This window comes from Aedes aegypti, chromosome 2 (genome assembly GCF_002204515.2).
Source record: "Aedes aegypti strain LVP_AGWG chromosome 2, AaegL5.0 Primary Assembly, whole genome shotgun sequence".
Lineage (NCBI taxonomy): Eukaryota > Metazoa > Arthropoda > Insecta > Diptera > Culicidae > Aedes > Aedes aegypti.
This window is the reverse complement of record NC_035108.1, coordinates 155805598-155827984: the sequence shown is the minus strand read 5'-3', so window position 1 is coordinate 155827984 and position 22387 is coordinate 155805598. Positions and strand designations below refer to the sequence as shown.

Genomic DNA, 22387 nt, shown 5'->3' with positions numbered 1-22387 from the left:
TTATATGCCGTTTTTGCTAAATGTTATATTTGCAATAACTGAACAACTGTGTAAAAATAGTGAATTTTATTTCAAGAAACGTTATGTCTGAGCTACGATTAAAATTTCAAGTTAATCGGAACACTAGAAACCGAGGTCTATGCTTCCAAACTTGGTCATTTTGTGTTCAGTAACTGTAATTTAAATTTCTGGAAAATTTGCAGATTGACGTTCAAGGCTCCGTCATTGAAATCTTCGTCATAATCAAAACTTCAAAAGCAGTTTTTCTGTTAAAAACTAAAAATTTTCAGGAAAATGTGTTCACTGTATTTCGATTGGAGAATAGAATACAGTGAACACATTTTCCTGATAATTTTATTGATTTAAACCTGATTTGCTACTAAAAACGAATTGCTAAAGAAATTTCTCGCTGATTCCTTGAAGAAATTTTTCTACAGCGACTTCTATTTGAACACGGCATAAAAATTAACAAGGCAGGCTCTTTACTGATGTAAATATCAAGTTTGATTGTAAACATGTGACGTCACTCCTCATACCATATACCTTCCGGACCACTATATCATTTTTTTTTTTAATTTGTTCGAAGTGGATAGGAAGGACGTCGTCAAGTAGCTGTCAGTTTTCGAAATATGTCACCTTCTTAATATTTGTACATCGTGCATTTGAACTGACATTTCTTTTCAACTGCGTACTGCGATCAAAAAAAGGCATTCTTGATCGATTCCTTGCAGAAATTTTCCATGCATCAAGATAGGCCGAGAAATTACTTGTCAGCAGCAAATCAGGCTTTAGAACGAAAAAACTGCTTTTGAAAATTCCGAAATCAATGACGGATCCTGCCCCCTTAAATTAAAGGTAAAGACATTCCTGAAAGATCTAAAAAATGATTTTAACGAACATTTATTTCATTCGTATTTTCAATTTAATTCTATAAACTATTGTACGATCTAATTACTAAAACAGGGAGGAAATTCAAAACCATCTATCGTTAGACTTAGACTTAGACTAAATGAAAACATTCCACTTTTTCTGGAGATTACCTTTCTTTTACAACAACCTTGGAGTAGAGATCTCAAAAAATATTTAGACGAGTTTTCTCGTCTAAATCAGTACATTTTTCGAAAACTTTACAGTGTAAAAAGCTTGCCCGCCGCCACCAGGTGCGCTAGTGTTCGCGTTAATTTTGGCAGCTGGTTTTGTTGTCATCTTTCCCATCTGTTCTGTGCGCGTAGTGTCGGTAGCGGGTGTTTCAACTGGCTAAGAATTAACACTACGGACTGCCTGTTCCGGTGGTAAAAGTCCACCTCACAGGTGACCCCTAATTTATGGTGTGATGGGTGCCGTGCCTAGGAATGAATGATAAGGGGGGTCTAAATAAAACCTAACCGCTAACGCTAAGCTTGTGGGGTACCAGGGCGCCTCCACAGTATGGAGCAATGGTGCAGGTGACCTTGTGTTTCTCCGAGATAATCGGCTGCCCTTCTTCAGTCTCTATCCTGAGGCTTAATAAGGGTGGGATTATGAATATGTTGACATTTAATTTAAATTATCACCTATATGGCTTCGCATTATGCGTTTTACACAGTGTATTCTGTGCTCTTTCGCCTTTGGCGACTTTAAATATATACCGATCTGGTTTTTTCGTTGCTGGTCTTTTTCGTGCTGAGATTGCAAAAAGCTTAATCCTGCCTAGTTTGGGTAGTGGCTACGGTTAGGTTAGCTCAGATCAATCTTCAGCATAAAAGAACAGCAACGATCAATCTTTGCAGACTCATGCAAAATGGTGCAGCTCAAGTGGCGCTAGTTCAAGAACCCTACTTTCGTAGAGGAAACTTCTATCTAGGTAACCTTGTGGACCCAGTTTTTGCTACTTTCAGCAAACTTGAAATGGCAAACTCGCGCTCCATGCCCCGCGCATGCGTGCTCGTAAATAAAGCAATCGTTGCTACACTCATTTCTGAGTTGACGACCAGAGATGTATGTGCTGTCACAATTGATGTTTCTGTTGGTGACCTCAACAGGAAATACGTCTATTGTTCGGTATATTTACCACATGATGAACCATCCCCAACGGATGACTTCAAACGAGTTGTCGCACACTGCGCAACAAAAGGCCTTCCGCTGATTGTGGGCAGTGATGCCAATGCTCATCACATCATCTGGGGCAGCTCAGATATCAATTTGAGAGGCTCCAGTCTGATGGAATACTTAAGTAGTACAGACCTTGGATTACTTAACATAGGCAATCGCCCAACCTTCATGGTTTCTAATAGAGAAGAAGTGTTAGACATAACGCTCTGCTCGAATAGAATCAGTCACGAGTTGACGAATTGGCATGTATCAGATGAGGAATCATTATCTGATCATCGCTACATCTTCATTGAACATTCAAATGTAACTGCGCAGACTTTGCGTTTTAGGAATCCCCGATCAACAAACTGGGAACTCTATATTGAATTGGTTGCGACCAAATTTCATGGATATTCTCCGTCCATTGAAAAGCCAAGTGATCTGGATGATGCCGTTGATACTACAACATCCTACATTATGGAAGCTTTTGAAGAAGCATGTCCTCTGCGTTCTGTAAAGGGTCCCTCCATGGTGGAATTCCGATCTGACTAGACTCAGGAAACAATGTAGAAGGAGTTGGAACAGACGCCGTTCAGCTGGATCAGAGTCGTTCAAGTCGGCTCGCAAGGCATACAAGAAGGCTCTTTGTTCTGCTGAACGATCTGGATGGAAAAACCTTTGTACAAATGTTTCCAGTTTGAGTGAAGTCAGTCGGCTGAACAAAATCCTTGCAAAATCTAAGGATTTCCAAGTGAACGAAATTCGCTTACCTAATGGTGACTTTACTTCTTCCGATGAGGAAGTTTTAGAATGTTTATTCAATACACACTTCCCCGGATGTGTGGACATAGCATCTACGGATGAACCAAATGTCTTTTTATGTAGTTACGAGTCTCTGGCCTCGGCTCGCAGTATCGTAACTAATGAATCGATTCAATGGGCACTTAATAGTTTTGCTCCTTTCAAATCTCCAGGAGCGGATGGGATTTATCCTGTTCTGCTCCAAAAGGGGTTTGAGTTTATCAAACATGTTTTGAAAAAGCTACTTGTAAGCAGTTTTGCTACCGGGTACATTCCCAGATCCTGGCGTGATATTACTGTAAAGTTTATCCCGAAAGGAGGACGTGCGTCGTATGAAGAAGCGAAGAGTTTTAGACCAATCAGTCTGACCTCATTTCTTCTGAAATGTCTGGAACGCATTATCGATCATCACATCCGTGATGTTTATTTGGCAAACATGCCTCTTCATGTGAATCAACATGCTTATCAATCTGGAAAGTCCACTGTGACTCTTTTACACAAAGTTGTATACGATATCGAGAAAGCATTCGCTCAGAAGCAATCCTGCTTGGGTGTTTTCTTGGATATTGAGGGTGCCTTTGATAACGTGTCTTTCGATGCCATATTGGAAGCCGCACGAAACCATGGGCTACCTACAATGATTACCAATTGGATTCATCAAATGCTCAAAAACCGAAATCTCTTCTCGACATTGCGTCAAGCAGCGATTCGAAAATTGAGTGTTTGCGGATGCCCTCAAGGGGGAGTCTTGTCACCACTTTTGTGGAATCTCGTAGCAGATACGCTATTGAGGCAACTCAATAATAGCGGTTTTCCAACTTATGTATTTGCCGACGACTATCTAGCTCTGATAGTTGGTATGTGCATAAGCACCCTATTCGACCTGATGCAAAGTGCTCTTCAGGTAGTCGAGAGTTGGTGTCGCCAATATGGCCTTTCGGTTAACCCGAATAAAACATCTATTGTTCTGTTTACGGAAAGACGAAACCGCGATGGAATTCGACCTTTACGTCTTTTTGGCACTGAGATTAACGTGACTGATCAAGTAAAGTATGTCGGAGTCATTCTAGATTCCAAACTTTCATGGACACCTCACATTGATTTCAGAGTCAAAAAAGCTTGCATGGCCTTCGGTCAATGCCGGCGAACCTTTGGTAAAACTTGGGGCCTCAAACCCAAATATATCAAATGGATTTACACAACAGTTGTTCGACCAATATTGGCATATGGATGTCTTGTGTGGTGGCAAAAGGGCGAAGTGAGAACAATCCAATCAAAATTGGGCCATCTCCAAAGGATGTGCTTGATGGCGATGTCTGGTGCGTTCTCTACAACTCCCACAGCAGCGCTCGAGGCCCTTTTCGACGTTGCGCCACTACACATATATCTTAAACAAGAAGCACTTTCTTGCTCTTACCGTTTATGGGTACTGGATCTACTGGAGAAAAATCCAGTGAATCGTAGATCTACACACACTTCGTTGTTTCCACTTTTGGTGAATTGGGACAAAATTGTCCTTGCTCCAAGTGATCTCACAATTGCTTGTAACTTTCCTTACAGGACATTTATCACACAATTCCCTTCACGGGAAGAGTGGACGTCTGGCTATTTGGAAAGAAGTATATCAAACAATATAGTATGTTACACTGATGGCTCCCTTCTTGAAGGTAGAGCTGGTGCAGGAGTATATTCTCGTGAGCTAAGGCTGAATCAGTTTTACTCACTTGGTAGAAACTGCACCGTTTTTCAGGCGGAAATATTTGCCCTTATGTGTGGAGTGCAATCAGCACTTCAACAGCGCGTAATGGGTAAAGTCATATACTTCTGTTCAGATAGTCAAGCTGCTATAAAAGCTCTCGCTTCGGCCAACTCAAGGTCGAAGCTTGTTATCGCATGTCGAACTCAAATTGAGGAACTGAATTCAGTCAACTCTGTAACTCTTGTATGGGTACCTGGCCATTCTTCCATCGTTGGAAATGAATTGGCTGATGAGCTAGCTCGCGATGGAGCATCGCATGACTTCATTGGTCCTGAGCCGGCTATTCCAATTTCGAAGTGCTGGGTGAAGCTTCAGATAAATTCTTGGGCGGCAACTCAGCACAAGCAATATTGGAATAGTTTGGAGTCGTGTCGTCAAACAAAATTGTACATTACTGAGCCATCTCCAAGGGTGGCGAAGTATTTGACAAATCTGTCAAAGCAGAATTGCAGTCTCTTGGTCAGAGCGTTGACAGGCCACTGCCGACTCAACTATCACATGGCAAATATTCAGCGTGCTGACTCATTTGTGTGTGATAGTTGTGACTCCGATTATGGAACTTCGTATCACCTGATATGTAACTGTCCAGTTTTTGCGCAAATGCGATTCCAATTACTTGGTAAACACTTATTAAGTGAAACTGAATTCAGAAGCCTGAATCTTCAGGACATTCTGTTATTCTTAACCCGCTGTGGTAATGAGCTATAGGCTCTCTTTACGCTCATGCGTTTTGCAGTGCCCTTTTTAGGGCGCTGTTCGAACCCATTGTGGTATGGAGCTACATGCTCTCATTTCGCTTATGCGATCTTCCCTCTTCAAGGGACCCCACTCCTATTTCCTCCCATCTTTCCCTTCCCCTTCCTCTCCCATTGGGTAGATGATGAAATAGGCTCAAATATGGCGATGGCACAAATCTCCCAACTGGTGGGGAACGTGCCTTTGGAGCCGGCCTTCTGATACCTGATACCTGTCTAATAACACAGGACACCTAGGTATAAGTAATGAATGTAATGGTTGGAATGATACTAATAAAGAATTAAAAAAAATCTTGGAAACTAGACGTCGCTGAAAGTTTAGAAATTTACAAACAAAAGCCTTTACTACTTCTTAATAAAAATCAAGGAAACGGACAGTTAAGGCTGTTAAAGTTTGTACCTAAGAAATATAAACGAGCTTGAACACATAGATAGATAATGAGAAATGAGTAGTACTTATTATTATCTCTTTTCTATTTGCACGAACTTTCTGAAATATTTCCTCAAACATCGACGCCATTTATACATGGAAAACTTTAGACATTTTTGGCTTAACTTTTTAATGGGATAGTTTTCTCTTTTACCGAATATAAAAACAGAGGTTCTCAAACTTGCCATAACAATCTGTTTGAAGCAGATAAATTTGATGTCCAGTTGCATTGAAAATACAAATGTGCAGCTACGAAAACAAAATTGCCAATTGTATTTCAAAAGAAACGGCCATAGATATAAATTGTAGGACATCTTTGTTAGGAAGAGCTCTTGCAACAGTTCCTTAAATAATTTGAGCAAAGCTTCTGCTAGAGTCACTGAAGAACTTCTTAAACTTGTTGGGGATGGAATCCGATTATGAATACCACTTGAAATACTTTCGTAACAATCTTTGTCCATTGCGCCATTTGTACGTCACGAAAACTACTCATCTTTTACCTATTAAAATGTGTTCCAAGGTTGTTGCACGACAATGAATCATCTTCCCTCATGCCTTCTGTTTGCGATTCGAAATTCCAAAATCATCGCAACGTCACAGGTTTATAGACGATCGATAAAGAATAATATTTGCGTTCCAATTAGACACCTCTTAGTTGGGGGCGGCTACGGTTATTAACACCATGATTCATCTCAAAACCGAATTGATTTTTTTATTGCTTCGAATTTCTTTGCCGCTTGCAATCGTGTGACGTTAATTCGAAATCCCGTGCTAACAAAACTGGGATTTCCGTTGAAGCTTCAAATTTTGTATAAAAAGGGAACAGCTTTGAGAAAAGTGATTACAGTATTTCGCATTTGTTTAAGTGATCATACGATTGTATATCAAACCATCTTGGAGCCAAGACTCTTCTCAACAATATTAAAATGGTCAAGGTGAACTTTAAATATTTAATGCAATAATTCAAGCTTCGTTGAGTAAAAGTAATTTTTTACAGATAATCTGTTTATTTGCCATTTTTGCCATCACCTTTGGAAGTGAAATTCCATCAACTACCGTTCCATCATTCGCAACGAGGCCTATTCCGAAGTTATTCCAAGCAGTTGGCAGCACTCCTAGAGAATTTCTAACCACGGAAGCGGATGAAGCAGTGACAACCATTGCACCAGAGGTGGCATCTTCTGACATAGACAGGGCGGAAACTTTTGGGTTCGGGTACTACGGATACCCAAGATATTACGGCGGATATCCTACATACTATCGGTATTATCCTAGCTACAGTTATGGTTATCCGTATTACTATTGAGGTGGTGAATAAAGCATTCATAGATGAAGCAATATTTTACTGAAGTATCACAAAATTTTACTCAAATATTTTAACTTTGTTCGTTCTTTTTATACATATTTCTTTTTTGATCCTTGTTCGGACTTTTCGATTTTGCTTCAATTTTTCGAGCTAACGGTGGTACCGTCATTTGGGCTGTAGCTGATCAGTGGAGTAAAGTTGATCACTCCTGAATTAATGGTTACTATTTTTAATTATTTTGATTAAAATAGTTCTCCAAACAATCGACTATTGTCAAGTTCCTAAAAACGCACCATTTAAATAACCTGCTTCATATATTCTAGCTATGTTTCATAAACTCAGTTCCGAATTTGCATTCCACTTCTGAATTTATTTTCAAAGAGAAACCCATTTTTCTCATGAACAGGTAATCGGTGTTGAAGGAAATTGTCTACATCTAGGCGTTTAATTTAGTTTTTAACGAAATTCAATGCTAAAATGAATCAACTAAACAATCTTAAGTGTTGAGCCTTGATTCAGGTTCAGTGGCTTAAAATGGAGCGAATATTTTGAATTTTGGAAATCTATCTGTTTTTGATCAACTTCACCCCGGAATCAATGGGACAGGTGAAAATAATGTCGATTTAAATGACAAATTAAAAGAATAACAGATAGATTTTCGATTTTTAATAACGTTAACATTCGTTTAAAAGTCCAAACAAAAAAATAACATAAATAACATTTAAACAATAAACTTTTAACCTTATTTAATCCCTAAAAAAAGTTACAAATCGTGTCATAGAATCGTTCTTGACCCGAAAATTCAAACAGATGTTGACCGATTTCAGTTCTATTGGGCTTTAATGAAATTTTCAGAAATCCTCCAGGAGATCCGGAGTTGGTCACTGTGACCACCGGGAACCTGCTACACTACCCGTCATAAATACGGACTCGCTTGAAAAAGTATTGCAACACTCAGCTGAATACTAAATCACCCTGAAAAGTTTAGCATCACCTCAAAACAGGAACCTTCATGATGCTATATCTCGAGATGCTGATGATCTACAATGGTGCGGTCTTCAGCAAAGCTGTTCAGCATATCAAGGACATTTCGGAAGCAAATTGTTTGGTTCGCAATTTTGCCGCTAGATACCGCTAGTAAGCATGTAAAATTGATCATTTTTAGCATGTTCTATCTTGTGATCCACATGAGATAGAATGATCGAGTCTTGGACAAAGTTGTTTAGAAGGTCAAAGACATCCAATATGCAAACATTTGTGTTCAAAGTTTTGCCGTTAGGTGGCGCTAGTGAGCATGTGAAATTGAGCATTCTTAACTCTTTAGATAGAAAGATCGAGTCTTCGGCAAAGATGTTCAGAAAGTAAACTGCTGTGAATCGCAAGTCAGTCCCATCTGCATTTTCGTCAAAATTGAGTTGAGTTCAGTTTTCAGCATATATTCCAATGCTCTTTCAGCTGCCCCAATAAAATAATACAATTTGTTCGAAAAAATTAGGAAAAAAGTAAGAGGTTGTTTCCAAGATACGACCGCCAAGTTGACGTTGTTTAACGTTAGCTTCTTCTATTTCGCGGCTTGAGACCGTCACGAACTTATGAAAGATTTCTAGGGGAAGAGCACCAATTTTCGACCCAACACTGGTTTTCAACCCTTTCATACGATTTTGGCCTACTTTGTATCAAAATCCGAAAATGGTCACCGAATTCTTATAGGTCAAAGTTAGTGCTGATACTGATAAACATCTAATCATTTTTCACACTATTTGTTGCATGTCAAATCTGACCTATTATGGACATTGTGTGAACCGGTCAATGGAAGAAGAAGCATGAGCGGTAACATTTGCTCTCCAGACAAATATTCCGGTTAATTGTTAGTTCCACGCATGATCCACTACGATTGGTTGCTTTAGTGCGTTCCGAAGCCAGTTTGAGGTTTAAGTACTTGTCCATGAAGTCCGCTAACTCTGTTCTCCTCTTTGCTCAAATCGATGTTGAAGTTTTCCTGTCACGACGATTGGCATGGTCTCCTTTTGATACTTGAACAAGTTCCGCGCCATGAAGAACTTCTTCTGCTTCTTCGTTGTATCCGGGGAAATGTAAAGACAAACCATTAGTGCCCGACAATTCATTGTAGTTATCTCGGCAACGTAGATGTCACCATAATCATCTGACAAACCCAGCTCTACATTATAACTGGTGCAGAGTTTGCCATTCCAGCGCCTGGCCGTGAAATCACGCAGGACTTCTTGATCAAGACCGATCTGCGATTCCAGAGCTGGGCCATCATGGCCCTGCAGGAAGCGAGCGTGGCCTAACTGGTCGGTTTGTTTGAGGATACCAACCTGTACGCGATCCACGCCAAGCGTGTCACCATCATGCCGAAGTACATCCAGCTGGCTCGTCGTATCCGTGGCGAACGCGCTTAAATTGCATTGAAGCACAATTTCAAACAACAACCCTTTACAGGGCCACAATTGATTAATTAATTTATTTAGTTATCAATTGTAATTTCGAATGATAAGTTTTCAACGGAGATATTGCGATTTTTTTACCACTTAGACTTTGATGATCTGAATTTCGTCTTTCTCAGATTTCGCCTTCGATTTCGCTGCCCCTTTTCGATCACCGCCGCCCATGCAATTATCCTGATGTTCATGACAGTTCACTCCGGCCGGCTCAGTGTTTTCTCCATTTTCTCGGCTCAGTGTTCTCTCCATTTTCTCTTTGCTCTCGACTCACCAGCTGGTCTATGGCTTACATAACAAAACCAGCTGGTCTTCCGATGTTTACAGTCATCGTCATTGTTCTAACCTCCAGCTGGTGTGTCGAAACCAGCTGGTAGTGACAGAAATCAAGGATGAAAGGTAAATGGTGTTTGAAAATGTACCATCAGTACATTATTGGCAGCTTCTCAATTTCGTCATGAAAGTCTAATCATTCGTGAAAATTACAATAAATGGCAAACAAAGTTTTATCTAGGTTCCCGTCGCTCGGGTCGGGCGGCGGTAGCATTTTTGCAGTCTTCTTTGTGTGTGTATTTCGATTCGACAATTTCTTACCAAATCAAAACGTCAACAAAGCTGTTGCTGATAAGTTTTAGCTCTTTGTTCGCCAAGTTGATACTGATCGCTCTAGCATGCGACGACGACAACGGCATCATTCAATCATCACTAATTGCGAGGCAAACCGTGATGGATTCTTAATTCATGCCGTTCGCGATTTATCCGACTCATGCACACACTGTCGACGATTGTCCGCGCGCGCACAATGGGAATTTTATTTCTTGACACTGTGATTCTCGAGAAGCATTAAGCCGTGATAAATGGTTGCATCCAAATTACTGACCAAAATCTGAATCAATCACATCCAATCACCAGTAATGTCGCTCTTCACGGTGGAAAATTCTCACAACTCTTTTAAAATGAAATGGTCGTCCTAAAAAGGACGGTTGGGGCTAGTCACCGTCGATTGAACTGGGTCGTCAATCCATTGTTAGACAGAAACACACCAAAAGATTACCAAAGACGATTAAATCGAAATGCGGTCGGTAATTTTGTGCTTCCTTATTTTCGTTGGTTTTCTCACTGTAAAATTTATTCCGATAGGAGTCCTTCTCCAATTGCTGGTCGACGATTGACTGATGTGCGCGGGGCTCATTGAAGCTTGGTTGGCTTCGACTAAACACGATAGAATAAAAAGGAGTAAGAAGAAGACCGAAAGGGGCATTTCCCTTTGCATGATGAAAGCGGCTAAGATATCGAGCAATGATGTCTGTGCTAGGAATACACAAGAAAAATGTGCTTTGTTATGGAAAATAAGATATGCCTTGATATTTATCAATTTTTCAAAAGTTTATTCATGAAAACCAATAGTTTTAATTATTGGAGTCGATTCGTAGAAAGATTTCCAATATTCAATGGTTCGCTATTGATAATCAATAGTTTTCTTTAGTATGAAGGAATATTTCTGATCCATGGGTGCCAAAATGATGAAAATTGTTCTATGAGAATTTCTTTTCAGAAGCATTCTAAATATGTCGCAATTTTGTTACATATGTTCTCATAAAATATGGCAAGTCTAAGAAGCTGTTGGAAATGCCACTCTATTTTACAATCGTTGTGAAATGTTGAGCACTCACCCCGACGGCACTGCAGCTGCGTCCGCGAATACAGTTTCAAATTGTCGTGCCATCTATTATTCATGACTCATTAAATTTTGTATTAAGCTGTGAGATTGATTGAGAAATATAAGATGTAATAAGGTCGGAAATATTATTCTTTTAACTCTTTTCAACACATTTGATGGCCCTGAAAAGCGCCGATTTGCTTATACGACGAACCAGCTAAATGTTTCGTGACTCACTCTTGAAATCTTGTGCGATTTCACCAATCCGACGCTCGATTAGCAGCAGCTCCTCGGATCAGCAACTCAGAGGGCCTGCGGTATTTCGTTCCTAGCGGGCTTGCTTCTTGACCACCGAAGCTGAATTTATCACGAGTCGAAATCTGCAAGCGCGGATAAATTTGCGGCGGCGATGACGATGGCTTGGGCGCTTTTCCGAGCGGCAGTAGTTCGCCGCTCGGAGAAGTTCCAAAGCCATCGTCATCGCCGCTGCAAATCAATCTTGCGTCTTCCTCTTCCGACGACACTAATTGAACTGTGAAGCGGGTGCAAAGGCAAAGCGAAAATGACTCGCCAGACCGTGTTCACAGTCCGACCGCAAAAAGAAGACTGAGGGAAGAAGCAGGACCGGTGCGCTTTCATAGTGGAAAGCGGAACCCAAAAATGTGCTTGAACGTGATTGGTTAGATAAGAAAGGGGTCAACATTTTACGATTTTTCAATAGTTTGTTGCCAATAATCAATAGTGTCCTCCATTTGAATCGACGCGTAGATAAATTTCCGATCGATTGATGTATAAATATTGAAAATCTATCGATAAATGGCTGAGTTATTAGCGGTCAAAACCTGACCACTTTTCGTTACATGCTCAATTTTTCGTTTTTTGGAATTGTACCCCCATATGTTGCCGAAGGACGTTATCCAACGTCAAAAAAACTGCTAGTCAAATTGTCCCATAATAAAAAGTAATTGCATAGCAGTCCCACTACAGATTTTCGCACCGTGTAACACAAAAATGAATCGTATTTTGATCATACTTATATTTTTCTCGGGAAGATATCGTAGGAAAAGCATTTAGATTTGAACATATTCCAATCCTCTAGGATTTCTTGAATTTTCGTATGGTTTGGAAACTTTACAGCCCATTTTCTCAATGCGTACTCAGATGGGACTGACCTGCGATTTACGACAGTAAAGGACATCCGAAAGGCAAACCGTTTGGCTCCGAATTTTGACGCTAGGTGGCACTTAAAAGTATATTTGAGATATTTATTACTAAGTCACTTCATCTTTGACAAGTGATCCATGTCTGATTTACTTCATAGTTTGATTCGATTCATTTTTTTATTATTCTGGTCTGATTTGCTTCAGATTTAAGGAATTCATTTATCATTCCATGATTTACTTCATTTCCAAGTAATTAAGATGTGTTCAAATATTTTTTCAAGTGACCCAGGTCTGATGCTTTTAATTTTCAAATGTTTCAGGTTGAAATCTTTTCATAATCGAGACTGATTCGCTTAATATTCAAGTGTTTCAGGTCTGTAATATTTCATATTTAAGTGATTCAAGTCAGATTCACTTCATACACAAGTGATTGTAAGTAATAAAAGTCTGAATTACTTCATGCTCAAGTAATTATGGACTGATTCATTTCGAATTTACAATTTTAGTTTTACTCAACTTTCCAGTAATTCATGTCTTTCAATCAGTTAAGTATTGATTAGCTTCATTTTCTAATAATTCTTATCTGATTCATTTCATGTTCAAATAATTTAAAACTGATCACTTCATTTTCAAAAGCTTCTGAGTTGATCTATTTAGATTTTAGTAAATCACTTGAGCCTTCCTTAGCCGAGTGGTTAGAGTCCGCGGCTACAAAGCAAAGCCATGCTGAAGGTGTCTGGGTTCGAGTCCCGGTCGGTCCAGGATCTTTCGTTATGGAAATTTCCTTGACTTCCCTGGGCATAGCGTATCATCGTACCTGCCACACGATATACGAATGCAAAAATGGCCATTTTGGCAAAGAAAGCTCTCAGTTAATAACTGTGGAAGTGCTCATAAGAATACTAAGCTGAGAAGCAGGCTCTGTCCCAGTGAGGACGTTAATGCCAAGAAGAAGAACCACTTGAGCACTTCCATGATTCACTTTAGCATGACGAGGTTTTCTCGGCCGAATTGTCTGAAACTTTGCTATAAGAAGTGCTTCAGTACGACGCCTATTGTGGCCAAATATGAGCTCTGTAGCTTTCTAAAAAACCCACTGCCGAAGTGAATCAAAAGTGCCAAGAATACGATCCGGCTCCCTAAGTGATTCAAGTCTGGCATCATATTCAAGAGATTCAAATCTAATTCACTTCAATTTTCAAGTGATTCAGTCCTGATTCACTTAATTACCTAGTGATTAGGATCCAAATAATTTGATATTCAAGACTCCGGTTTTATATGTTATTTAGATCAGAAAATATAACTCGCTTGAAATCTTTAATTTTATTTTCTCACTAGCGGCACCAAGCGGATTTTTAAAATTACATACTGCTAGATGTTCTTGACATCCGGAGCAACTTTGCAGAAGACTCGAGCTTTCTAATTCATGTGGATCACAAGAAGGACTTGGTTTATTTTTTTTTGTTTTTACATGGTAAGCGCAACCTGGCAGCAGAACTAAACTGCTTGCTTCCAGATGTCTTCGTCTTTTAAAACAACTTTGTCGAAGACTCGTACTTCTTATCTGGATCACACGACAATTGCTTAAATTATTCAATTTAGATGCTTACTAGCGCCACCTAATGGCAAAATTTTGAATCAAACTGTTTGTGTTCCGAATTTTCTTGACATTCTGAACAACTTTGCCGAAGACTCGAATTTTCTACCTCATGTGGATCACAAAGTAGATCAATGCTCAATTTTACATGCTCTTAGTGCCAAAATGGTTGAATAGGTATGGACTTTGAATAGAGATTCTCACATCATGTTTACATTCATACATATTTCCGGAAGCGCGGAACATTCGAAAAATAAGTTTCCATCGTAGCTTTGTAAGTGTAATTACATTGATCATTGGGGCGAATTCAATCACGTCGGTATCAAAAAACATTTCCTCTCAAGGATACTGAAAATTCCGATGACACCACAGACATTCCATGTTGTTTAGTTTCTTCTTCTTTCTTGGCATTTACGTCCTCACTGGGACGTAGCCTGCTTCTCAGCTTAGTGGTCAATGAGCACTTCTACAGTTATTAATTGTGAGCTTTCTCTGCCAAAGTTGCCATTTTCGCATTCGTATATCGTGTGGCAGGTACGATGATACTTTATGCCCAGAGATATCAAGGAAATTTCCATTACGAAAAGATCCTGAACCGACCGGGAATCGAACCCAGACACCTTCAGCATGGCTTTGCTTTGTAGCCGCGGACTCTAACCACTTCGCTAAAAAAGTTGTCTAGTTTAAAGATGTCTAATGATGATTTTGAACTATTTCATTTTTATTAGGGTCAGATTTGTATAGAAATATTCACAGTTTTAGAAGGAGTAAGCAATACAGTTGGAAATGTCGGTGCTATGCCTACATGTTAACTTTAAATGTTTGAAATGTTGTGTAAGCTTAAGTATGAACTACTGAACTCATTTTTGATGTCATACAGCATAGCAAGTATAGTTTTTTCTCGTAAAATCGTTTATTGTCAAATAAAGTGCTTTTTTTTCAAGGGGCGTATTATGCAGATTTTCAAATTTTAATTTAGCAATAAAATGATCAAATACTCGAGTTTTAAGAATTTTGACATCACTTTCAGATTCAGGAGACCTGAATTTAGTAGATAATAACTAATAATTTTATTCTTATACCTACTTTGTTATATGGTGATCAATTTCACCCCAGTGTGTCATTTTTTTATACTAAAACTATTTTTATATGTAAAATATTATTTCATGAAAAATCGACTACATAAACTGATAAAGATCAATGGAGTATTGATTTTGTCGAAATTTATTTGATAATATTCGAACTCTGCAGGATAACATAACAAAAAGTTGTAAAATAGTGATCAATTTGCCCCCGGATTACGGTACTATTCGGTTGGTGGATTTTTTGGGCCTTCAAATTCCATGCAATAAGGAAAAAGTCACCGAAGCACATCCCCTGAAAATTTCAGTTCTGTGTGGTTCATGCGGAACCGATTCCTAGAGTCCCGAAAGGTGGCCAGCAAGAATAATTCAATGAAATTACTCGGATTAATTCCCTACAACCAAAAAAGTGACGTCCGAATCTTTATGTTCTTAATGTTTGGATGTTTTTTTGGTCTTTTTGGAGAACCGATATGGTCACCGGGAAATGCTTATTATGGAACCACTAAGCTTTAGTATCAAAACTAAGCATGCGACGGCTCAATCTTCATAATTTTGAATATCTGTGATTCTTCTAGTTCAATTATATATGAATGAACACTTTGGCCCTTGTGCCCACTAAAAACCCATGACTGACCATATCTTTAACTGAACATTATAAGACAACGAAAATCATGCGGATCTTGTGTATTTATCTGAAAATTGTTGGAAATCATATAAAAATCCGAAAATTCCTTAATATTTTTAGCACTTTTATCGACTTTTACTTAAATTGGCTAAGCTGCCCCAATTTCCCCTACAACGATTTTGGTATATCAAATACAATCCGGAAAACATACTTCGAACAATACTTACACACTTGAGCTTGAGCTTGAGCTTGATTGGCCGCCCGTGGATGCACTCCAGTATCGCCAGATCAGCTGCACTTACACAAGGAACCAACCGAATGACTGCTTGGGACTAACAGGCATCCTCAGTGTATAAGTGCTGGTGATCTTCTATTTTTAGGCAACAATGGCACCTGCCACGTCAGAATGCAGACCAATGAAGGGAAGGGGGAGGAATTGATGATGCATTGAACTGACTCCCACGTAGACCGTATATTCCACTGCATCCACGTCAGTTCATGCGGGAGTGTATGGATTGGGGGAAAGGCATGGCAGAGAGGTTTGCTTTTGTGGTTAGCAGACTGCCTATGTATCAGGCGTAAGAAAGGCGTGCGCGTGGAAGTAGGAAGCGTTAGGGAAACGGTTTCTTGTCCGTCTCTGGTTCTAGCGTTTGCTATGAACGAATAGTTTGAGTGTGATATAATTAGAATGGAAGATAGAAGCAAGTGAGAGATATACAACTACAAAGTACGAGGAAAGGGACGGGCCTGGGATTGAACCCATGACCTTCTGCATATGAAGCAGAAGCGGTAGCCATCAGACCACCAACCCCGTCTCATACTTCGAACAATACTTACACACTTAGTAGAAACGTCAAAAATTCACATTTTTCATTTTAACGTTAGATTATCAAATTTTTCATAATTTCAACAAGTTTTCGCTGTAGATACTTCTAACAAAATGTATTTCATCGTTTGCACCATGAGATTTAATTCAAATCAGAATTTTTTATTGTGTTTCAGTCGAAACATGGTGAATGGACCCTTTTCAATATTCATGGTTCCTATTACCGTGCATTAGTGTAAAAGGCTTAAAATTATTGGGTAATGTTGGATTTATTGGTAGGTCGTGATTTGACTACATCATATTTAGTTTTAGAGCGAATATAAAATGGTTTGGACAGTACAGTCAAAACTCCTATAACTATTTTAACACTTCAGTCGTCGCGCTGTTGTATTGTGTACAACAGTGGTGAAAAAACCTCGCTTATCGTACATAGCATCAGCATGGTGGTTCTGACGGTGGAAAACCGCGCGACGACTGAAGAGTGATTCCAAGCAACAGCACCAAAATTTGGTAAATTTTTTAATTCATTTTTTTCTATTGAGCTGAAACTTTGCACAGTTTTCCAGTTCCATCTAAATCGTCATTTTCCGATATCAAATCTTCAAGTTGAGTCACGACTAACTTTTCAAAAGGGTGTATGTGAAAATGGTTCAAAAATATTCAAAAAGCTGCACAGCAAAAACGGTTCGTTCGATTGTTAGACAACTAAAGAAACAAAGTTAGACAACTAAATAAAGATTCCAAAAAAAAAATACACACAGTAAATTTTTTTTTTTTTTTTTGCATTAAAAACATCATTTTTGACACAAAAACTCAAATATCTCAAAACCCTATCGGAATACCAACGTATTTTTTGAGGGAAAACGGTCCATTATATTAGCTATCTACCATAAAAATTTGGTGATGGTAAACCAATAAACAAAAAAGTTATGACATTTCAAACATGTCACAATTTTCACATTTAGTAGAAAAAATTTTTTTTTTATTCGGTGTAAATTATTACGGGAACCGCAGTTTGTTGCTGATTTTATTGTTAAGGGCCTTGCGTGAATTAAACAAGTCGTTTTCATGTATTCATTAGTATTATGTATATTATATGTATAAATATTAGGTATATGTATAAATATTATATGTATATGTATATATGTATAAATTAAAATGAATTAACAGATTACACGAAAATAATTTTTTTTACCAGGATATTATTTTTAGAGTATGATCGATGAGTTTCTAAATGTTATATATAAACTTTAAAAGTTTTGGATTTGCGTATGCGTTATGAGATCATGAAAACATTTTATTAATACTTATTTATTTATTTATTGTTATTCAATTTTTTTACAATATCGAACACTTTGGGACCGTCCATAAATGACGTAGCATTTTTTCACTGATTTATTATACCCCCCTCCCCCCTCGTAGCATTTCGTCACAAATGCAGATACCCCCTCTTGGAAAATACGTAGCATATCAAGCACCCCCCCCCCCCTTAAATTTTTTATTTGTTTTCCTCAACAATTGAGCTTAAACAAAACATTAAAATCCAGAAATTAAAAACAAAGTTTTATATTAATTGATAGTTAATTACTGACCGAAAACGTCAGGATAATCTGACGAATAACAGTTTGAAATACTGTAGCGCCCAAAAAATATTTGGGAAACAGTTTGAACTAACTTATTTACTGTTGATGTTACATAATGTTGATTCCCAGTTTATATTTATTTTGTTATATTTAGGTTAAATTTAAATTGTATCACTTTTACTATTGTTAAAAACTAAAAGAAGTTTACAGCTAAATATGTAGAATAAAGATAAAATTCTCGTTTGGTGTGATAAAACGAACAGCAATAAGTGAGTTTTTTAAATTATTCGTGGTTAAGAAACAGATTCCAGTGAATATGATCAACAAAATACCTTAAAAGGAAAATAAGCATCATCGTTTTACAAATTTACTAAACCAGTTTTTTTTTTTTTTCTCAAATTTGAAGCAATGATCACGAAAATCTATCATTGCATTACACTTGCTATCTTTTATACAATGATAGATTTTCTTGAGGATTTCTTTAAATTTGAACGAAAAAACTGGTTTTTATTTTTAATGATTGCGGACGATTGAATGATGGATTCTTGAGCCTTAATTTGGAATGGTTGTCCGTCATTATTCCCTTAATTCAAATCCATTCAGCAAATAGTGGCCAGATAGAGAAAAAATAAAAATTATAATATTTGGAATGTTTCAAAAATCCGCAATTTCAGGGCTGTTTCATCAAGACTGTGTGGAGATCTCATGCAACATTGAACGCACTGAATAAATATCTTGTTTTACTAAAATAACGTTAATATTTGTCTAAATGAGCATATTATAAAATAATATATTTAAGTAAATAAATCTCTAACAGAAAATATTAATTAAACTAAAACGGTTGATTGTAAAGCTTGTTAACAAATGGAAAAATAATACTTTCCAAGTCGATAAGGGATTGATTTTTACATAATTTATTGAGCTTTTAATTTGTTTATTCAAAAATAAATAGTTTGGACACGAATATAATGTAAAATTCACATAACTATTTAAACCTTCATAAAATCTATTTAATTTTCAGGAATTAAATGATTAAGGGATTAATGCTTTGAAGGTAAATCATTATTTTATAACTTAAGTTAAATAGTTCAACCAAATAAGTTTGATAAAAACCGTTTTTAATTTTTTTCCAGCGCTACTTTTTTACCGAAATTATTCAAAATGCTACGTCTACAAGTTGGGACCCCTCCCTCCCCCTCGTCACACATCGTCACAAATTCGTGAAGACCCCCCTCCCCCCTAAAATGCTACGTCATTTATGGACGACCCCTTTTGCATCATTATCAGTACAGTTCGAGTATAGTTTTGCTTTAATTTTATTTTCTGACAATGGAATGAAACAGTGAAATTTTTGGGTTCCTTGGATCGTTTTCGCGTTATTATATTGCTCGCTGAGCTCTGATGCCGTTAATTCGTACTCTTCAGTAGTAGTAAAACAAAATGATAATTTTGTTAAATCTTCTTCTTTTCTGCGATTCGCCCAATCAAATAGTTCTTTTGCAGTTTTAATTGGATGCTCACGTTCTTTGGCTAAACTTGCTCTTGTGGCCATGCACTTAATGGTCCTCCAATAGCATCACAAGGACCTTTGCCATGTGACGTAGCAAATAAATGCCATTCTGTATCAATTCCGTACTTTGATTTAAATTGACATAGGCTCGAAAAATTCTTACGGTTTTTGTACTGCGATGCTGCTCCATCAGACATGAAATATATCTTTCTGATTTCTTTATCCTTATCAACGCGTAAAAAGTTAATCATTTTGGCGAAGAACAAATTTACAGATACTGAGTCGTGTCTTAAATCTTCGGAAATTACAATAAAACTAAAATGTTCAATTTGCGTACTTCCATTGAAATAAATAACGAATGGATGAATTGTAGCTTGTTGTACGTTCCAGTGATAGTGATGGGACTGCACTTCATCTTGCAATACAAAGCTATAGTTTTCAGAAAAATCACAAATGACTAAAAATTCACCATCTTGTAATGTATTTTTCGTATTTTTTAAAAAGCGGGATTGCTCTGTTTTAATAAAGTCGTGAGGAATTAAACTTTCTAATTTCAAGCAAAAAAATGACACAAACTCATCTACAGGTTTTACAATAGTTTCTAGGTCACACCTTCCGTGGTCACCCATTGCTCAAATGATAACTTTTTTTTTTTTTTTTTTTTTTTTTTTTTTTTTTTTTTTTTTTTTTTTTTTAAGGCACTCCGTGCTTGTGGCCATTACTGTGCCGGACTCAGTTGATCTTGTAGCTTCTTTACCGATACAGATCTATTTTCAACTTATCTATATTTACATCTAGTTTCACTCTCTCCTACTCTTTTACTCTCACACCGAGCAGGTAGGAGAGAGCTCTGCTGTTAGTCTAGCTTCACTAACAGCAGAGCTCTCTCCTACCTGCTCGGTGTGAGAGTAAAAGAAGAGCGTCAGTTTGTCTCAGTCACCATCTGATACTGACGGAGGATGGACGTGCTCCCCAAAGCACGGTCCTCCGTGAGGCGTCTTCTGGTGTCTGGACGGATTTTTTGTGGAGGGGCTGGGAATCGAACCCATGACCTTCCGCTTATGAAGCGAAAGCGTAACCTCAAGGCTACAGACCCCCCTAAAAAATGATAACTGATCAATATAATTTTCTTCAAACTCAGCGAATAAAGTATTTTCCAATGATGAAGAATCTGGACAATCCGAACAAGATCGTAGATAGCAATTTTATGTTGTATTTTCACACAAAAGACTACCAGTTAACATTTTAATATCCTTTGATAAATTGATTCTTTTCAAACTATGTAAGATTAGGTTAATATTTTCGTGTGTTGTGCACACACAAACATTATGTGTTCCTGAATTGGATAGAAGCTTGCATTGCCTTGGACGAAGGCTTGCAAATGAGGAAAAACCTACCTTAATATTTTCGTTAATTTCCTTGAAGCGTGTATACGCTTCTTTCAAAGTAGTCATCATTAATTGTTTTAGGATTGCTTGACGCTTTCCATCTTTTTTTACAGATACATAATCTTTTTGGCCAGGCATAGCTCTACTTACTTCATCGTCTTCAAAATATTGAATTATTTTTTCTTTTGTCTCATCTGTTAATGAAGTACTCGACCTAGCATTTTTGGTTGCAAGACAGTTTTGAACTCATCAATAGCGTCTTGAATAGACCACGAGCTTGGCAGCATCGACAAAATCAATAATTTTTCTTTCCTTGTCGTGGCTAGATTCGAGAACCTTTCCTTCATATTCATAATTACCTCATCGTAGTCTGTATTTTCCACATCCTCAGGTCCTAATTTGAAGAGGTTTCTTCGTACAGCTTCGTTGATTTCACGGTATTTTTTCTCGGGATAATTGACGTAACCCATCTTCGTCCATTTAATCGGAGTCACTTTTATTCCAGCTATCCCTTCGTTGAAGCGTTCGATGTTGACCTTCTGGATGCACTCATCTTCTGATTGATTTGTTGAAACAGATGTCGCTTATGGTACCGTGGCAAGACTATCTGCACTTGGTACTTCTGGTAACTCCTCAGTTGTTGTTGTTTTCGAACTTCCTGCAACCTGATCCACCGATGATGTACAGATTGCCCGTTTGTCAACGTTTAAACGGCAGGACGTACAAATGCGTAAATTTGTATTCAATGTAGACATTGGAGCATAACCAGCCGCTTTCAGTTTATCTATGGTGCTTTCGGTGAGATTTCGTAGCTCTTTCGAACACTTTTTTTCTGCAAACGGTCTGCAACAGTTGAGAAAGCGACTACTCATGTTGCTCGTTAGATTTTAATAAACAAAATCACTTTTAAGTTTTTACTGACTAGTTTGGTGTCGTTTGCTTGACTGAAGAAAAATTTTACAATTAAATCTTTTATAACCATAGTGGTAGTATATTTTTAGCTTTTTCGTGAGTATGTTCATGGTATGTACCTATCATGTTTTTGATGTTGTCGAAGTTACTCGCTTTCTCCCAAATATGATTAACAAAGTCTATTCTCTACCAAGGCGGGTCTATACCCAGGTGTAATCAGATTTTAACTTTGTGGAGAAAACCAGCGCCGAGAAAACCGACCTGCTTTACGTATACTAGATCACCTGGGTATAGACCCGCCTTGTTCTCTACGAGGTAAACTTTTTGCAGGTAAACTAGTCGTATACCTGTATAGAAAACTTTTTTTGTAGCTTTTGTCTTCAATATTAGATTTCTTATAGGTTTCTTTTATCAAAAGGTTTCAACACTATTGAGAGAATTTTTCTTCAGTTACG

General features: G+C 37.9%; 1 long non-coding RNA gene across 1 annotated transcript; it reads left to right on the top strand.

The window, feature by feature from the left end:
- The first annotated feature begins 6641 nt into the window (after nucleotides 1–6641).
- Nucleotides 6642–7168, top strand: LOC110676142. The gene is made up of 2 exons (XR_002500105.1): nucleotides 6642–6750; nucleotides 6813–7168. It is a non-coding gene; the product is annotated as an uncharacterized LOC110676142 (long non-coding RNA).
- Nucleotides 7169–22387: the final 15219 nt, after the last annotated feature.